The sequence below is a fragment of the Engraulis encrasicolus genome, chromosome 21 (genome assembly GCF_034702125.1).
Source record: "Engraulis encrasicolus isolate BLACKSEA-1 chromosome 21, IST_EnEncr_1.0, whole genome shotgun sequence".
Classification (NCBI taxonomy): Eukaryota; Metazoa; Chordata; class Actinopteri; order Clupeiformes; family Engraulidae; genus Engraulis; species Engraulis encrasicolus.
In genome coordinates, this window is record NC_085877.1 from 18,938,624 (window position 1) to 18,943,623 (window position 5,000).

General features: G+C 39.4%; 2 long non-coding RNA genes across 2 annotated transcripts in view; one reads left to right on the plus strand and one right to left on the minus strand.

The window, feature by feature from the left end:
- The window catches only part of LOC134436957 (uncharacterized), a 2,580-nt gene extending 1,839 nt beyond the window's left edge, over window positions 1-741 (plus strand). The window contains exon 3 of the long non-coding RNA XR_010032297.1: window positions 343-741. This is a non-coding gene — a long non-coding RNA (uncharacterized LOC134436957). The remainder of the gene's footprint in view (window positions 1-342) is intronic.
- A 2,441-nt stretch (window positions 742-3,182) lies between these two features.
- On the minus strand, window positions 3,183-4,387 carry LOC134436958 (uncharacterized). The gene is made up of 2 exons (XR_010032298.1): window positions 4,104-4,387; window positions 3,183-3,674 (listed from the first exon to the last, which is right to left on the minus strand). It is a non-coding gene; the product is annotated as an uncharacterized LOC134436958 (long non-coding RNA).
- Between the last annotated feature and the right edge of the window lie 613 nt (window positions 4,388-5,000).

Below are 5,000 nucleotides of genomic sequence, written 5' to 3' on the forward strand. Positions count from 1 at the left end.
CTTTTGGAGCGATTTGCCTCCAGACGTTAGACTCTCTCCCATCTGCCACTACTTTTTAATCTAGGCTAAAATAAAAATAAAAAAAACACACACACACATTTTCTTAACTTAGTTCTTGACTCTTAGTTGTTATGCTTTCTCTCCTTAAGCCACTGCTTTTATGTACCTAAATTGCCTTTCAACACTTGTGTCTTATTATTCCATGCAAGAGTTTACATCTGCTAATTGTAATATAAAGCAATGTGAAGTGAGATTTAAAGTGTTCTGTAGGACAGTGGCGTTGTAATTAACTGTTTTTAAAAGCTGTTGGTGTTTTTTGTTCCTTCTTATATTTATTCTCAGAAAGCACCGTCATGTGGAAGACCACCCCAAAGAGGAGATGTCTCCAGCCCCCAACAGAGAGACCATGTGATGAGCCTCCTGTGACAGATTCTGACACCGAAGTAGGGCATAGCTTGGAGGATAGTCTGTCTCCACACCAATGTGATGTTGGCACTCAGTGGCCAGAGCGTAGTGATCATGATTGTTGTTCGATGAAGTCAACAAAAGATGCAAGCACACAAACCGATCCTACACCATCACTGTCAGATCATGACATGGATGATAAAGTGTCAAAACTTTACACTGGACTAGACATCATCAGCTTTTGGCAACTTTTGAACACCATCATTGGCTTTCTTCCACAGTCGAAGACGTTCAAATTACCAGTCCATGAACAGCTAAGTGCTGGTCCTAATGAGGCTTCGGCTTTTTTGTAGGCCTACATACTCAGAGCACACATTCAGAAGTTGCTGAAACTCAACAGCGCCGGGGGACATGGGCCTAATAGCCAGATCATCAAATGGTTGAAAACAGTGCATGTGTTTTATTGTCTGTGTCTAAATCTCGTCATACATCCAGTGCGTTTTGTTTTTTTTAACAGACGTGTTTTCACAATGACACTCTGAGAATTTACTTTTGAACAAAGTGTCTTGTGTATAAAATGGTGTGCAGACAGCCGGAGTGTGTGTGTTGCGTAAAGGAACAAGTGCTTTGCAAAGCTGGTATGAAAGTGTAATGCTAGACTTTTGATTAAGGTAAAGCAGCATGTGTTATAGTACCAACAACTGAACAATATGCTACTTTGGTCATCGGCCTTTAGTGTTTAAGCAGTAGCCTAGGCAAAAACTGTAACAAAGTAAAAACAAAACAAAGAAAATATAACTGCCGAATGAATTAAGAACCTGAATTATCACCAGCATTTGACCGGTTGTTAATTTAAAACCAGGCATGCATATGTATCTATATCTATCTTTAGAAATTAGGCCTACGTTAACAACAGGGAATCTTTATCTTTTCAGGTCAAGGTGGCCGCCTTGGCAATAGGGAAACTCTCTCTCTCTAGGCTAGGCCTGATCAGAAAGCAAGGTGTGTGTGTGTGTGTTTTTTTTTTTTTTTTTTAAACCTCTGTCATTAAAGGGACACTGCAAGATTTATAGTTGTTTATTTCCAGAATTCATGCTACTCATTCACTAATGTTACCTTTTTCATGAATACTTACCACCACCATCAAATTCTAAGTATTCATTATGACTGGAAAAATTGCACTTTTCATACATACAAAGGGGGATCTCCTCCATCATTGTCCGCCATTTTGAATTTCCAGAAATAGCCATTTTTAGCTGCAAAAAGGACTGTACTTGGGCCATAACAGAAAATCTGAGTTTATTATTTAGTAAACTATCATGAAAAGATCAAATTTGGCAATAGGCAACCCAGTTACAATGAGCAGCATAGTTGCAGTACCCTTGACCATTTCCTGCACAGTGTCCCTCTAACTGATAAAATAAAGCCTTGTTGGCCTCAACATGTCATTAATTTCACCATGTAAATCGTGCCTTGCAAGAACTGATATTTTGAGGCAGTGTTAAGACAGTGGGTTGCACCAGCTGATTGCTTAGGCTACTTAACCACAGCCCTTTTAGAAGACATCACCTCCCGTCCTCTCCTTGTGGTAGCGTCTGCAGCAATAAGTAAGGATTTGGCGCCCCTTAGTGGCAAGCTGTGCACCCAGCGATGAACAAACAGACAGACTGCAAAACTCAATCACATATTATGTGGCAGAGGTAATGATAAAAATGATGTCTGGTATAGTCAGGAGGTAATGAAAAAAAGCCAGTATAACATTTCCCAATCAATATAAGGGGGATAATGATTAATTAAATTGAATGTGTGACAGTGGCACCAGCTCTCTGTTAAGACTGGACACCACAGGTCAGCTCCTGTGTCTATTCCACAACACACTGCAGCAAGATTTTACATTACATTACATTTCACTTAGCTGACGCTTTCATTTGTTCAAAGCGACTTACAACTATTATTTTTCAGGGTATTGGTTACAGTCCCTGGAGTAATGTGGGGTTAGGTGACTTGCTCAAGGGCACTTCAGCCATGGATGGAGGTGTAGGGAGAGGTTGTGGGGGATTCGAACCAGCAACCCCTAGATTGAAAGACCAACTCTCTAACCACTAGGCCAGGGGTGTCAAACTCAAACTCACAGAGGGCCAAAATACAAATCTGGAACAAAGTCGCGGGCCAAACTCAATATTTACAACGGCCTAAAATTGTGCAAACACACTTAATCTCATAATTAAATTTCACAAACAGATTCCCATCGTAGTTCAAATGTGCCTGCAGATACTCTGTTGCAGTAGTGTGAGCTGTTTTACTGGCCTATGCCCAGCCCACTCATATTTTTTTGACACATTACATTTTATGTTCAGGTCTTATGCTATATATTAATGGTGTATGTGGGCCAACTGTAATACACATTTGAAATGATCTTACGGGCCAAATGAAATGACTCTGCGGGCCAGATTTGGCCCCCGGGCCTGAGTTTGACATCCCTGCACTAGGCCATGGCTGCCCAGATTTCTCACAAAGAGCTGCATTGAAATGACATTAAGAACATTAGTGATTAATAACAAGTTGCCTAGTAAAAAACACACCAGCAAGAGTCATTTAGTGTATGGGGCCATTTGTAAAGTGGACCAATGTAAGGTGTGTGTCAAATTTGAACAACCACCACCCCCCACCTGCAACTACAATGCTGCAGTTGGATATTGAGCACAAGTAGCTAGGTTGTTTTTCAGTTCAGCACATATAAAAAACACCATCAAGTAAGCACACAGTATTGAACTATATTAAATTCACTATCTGTATGCATTTTAATAACTGTGTAAATAAACAATTCAAAACCGCCAGGTTAATTCATTTTTCTTTAGCATTTAAGCCTACAGTATACGGTATGTCATACCTTTGTCAGGTGCACTGATTCTCATTGATATGATTAGATTAGATAAAACTTAATTGTCTGTTACACCCATGAAAAAGAAAATTGTCTTTGGCGTGGCTTCAGTGATTCTCACAGACATTAGACAAGGCTTGACCAAAAAAAAAAAGACAAGACCACACAATACATGCATGCTGCAGCTGGACAGTTCATCTCTTGTTCAGTATGGTCACAGCTGAGGGGATGAAGGATTTCTTGAAAGATGATAGATATATACATATAACTGAACCAAGTGTTTCTACACCGTATTGAACAATAATCCTCTCAACATTAATCCAAGTCTCTCTGTTGGGGGCTGGAGACATCTCCTCTTTGGGGGTGGTCTTCCACATGATGGTGCTTTCTGAGAATAAATATAAGAAGGAACAAAAAACACCAACAGCTTTTAAAAACAGTTAATTACAACGCCACTGTCCTACAGAACACTTTAAATCTCACTTCACATTGCATTATATTACAATTAGCAGATGTAGACTCTTGCATGGAATAATAAGACACAAGTGTTGAAAGGCAATGTAGGTACATAAAAGCAGTGCCTTAAGGAGAGAAAGCATAACAACTAAGAGTCAATAACTAAGTTAAGAAAATGTGTGTGTGTGTTTTTTTTATTTTTATTTTTTATTTTTATTTTAGCCTAGATTAAAAAGTAGTGGCAGATGGGAGAGAGTCTAACGTCTGGAGGCAAATCGCTCCAAAAGTACTTTAACAACATATGGTTAAGGTAATTAAGAAAAAAGCACTTAAGTTATTTGTTATATACATGTAAACTTACACTATATTCATATCCCATATTATGGGATATGGGTGTTCCTGCGTTGGTCTGCCGTCAGGGAAGTGTACTCCACACACCTAAGGAGGGTGGGAATAAGATGAGATTAAAAAAAATATAATTGGCTGTTACACATGAAACAGAAAATTATCTTTGCCATGGCTGCAGTCATTCTCACAGACATTAGACAAAATACAGGACAAAGCAAGACATGTACACTGAGGTTGGATAGCGAAAATTATCTTTTGTTGAGGAAGGGTTATTTTCAGTCTGGGTGTAATTTTCAGTCTGGGTGTTGGGGGACATGTCCAGGCCTACCACTTTTGAGATGAACCTAGCTTGTCCCCACCACTTTATTTCCAATAGAATGGCAAACATTATTACAAATACAAACATGCTGGTCGATTTATGAGATGAAAATAAAATTGGGCTAGGTTATGGACAAAACAAAAGCTACCAAAACCTAGCATGACTTCTTATTAAAGTCAGTCACACAACCTGGCTAGCTTTGCCAAAACTCCGCTAGCATAACAAAAGAATTAGCTAAATTGCCAGGGTCACATTTCCATTTCAAAGGGCACACATACACAAATAATCGTAAATAAACACAGAAATGTACCATGGCACACAGCACAGATAACCATGGGGCTCATGGTGCTACCAAAACCTAGCCTGACTTCTTATTAAAGTCAGTGTAACCTGGCTAGCCTTGCCAAAACTCCGCTAGCATAACAAAATAATTAGCTAAGTTGCCAGGGTCACATTTTCATTTCAAAGGGCACACATACACAAATAATCGAAAATAAGCACACAAATGTACCATGACACACAGCACAGATAACCATGGGGCTCATGGTGCTCTTCCCACTCCTGGGGAAACTTAGGTATTAATGAAAGAAT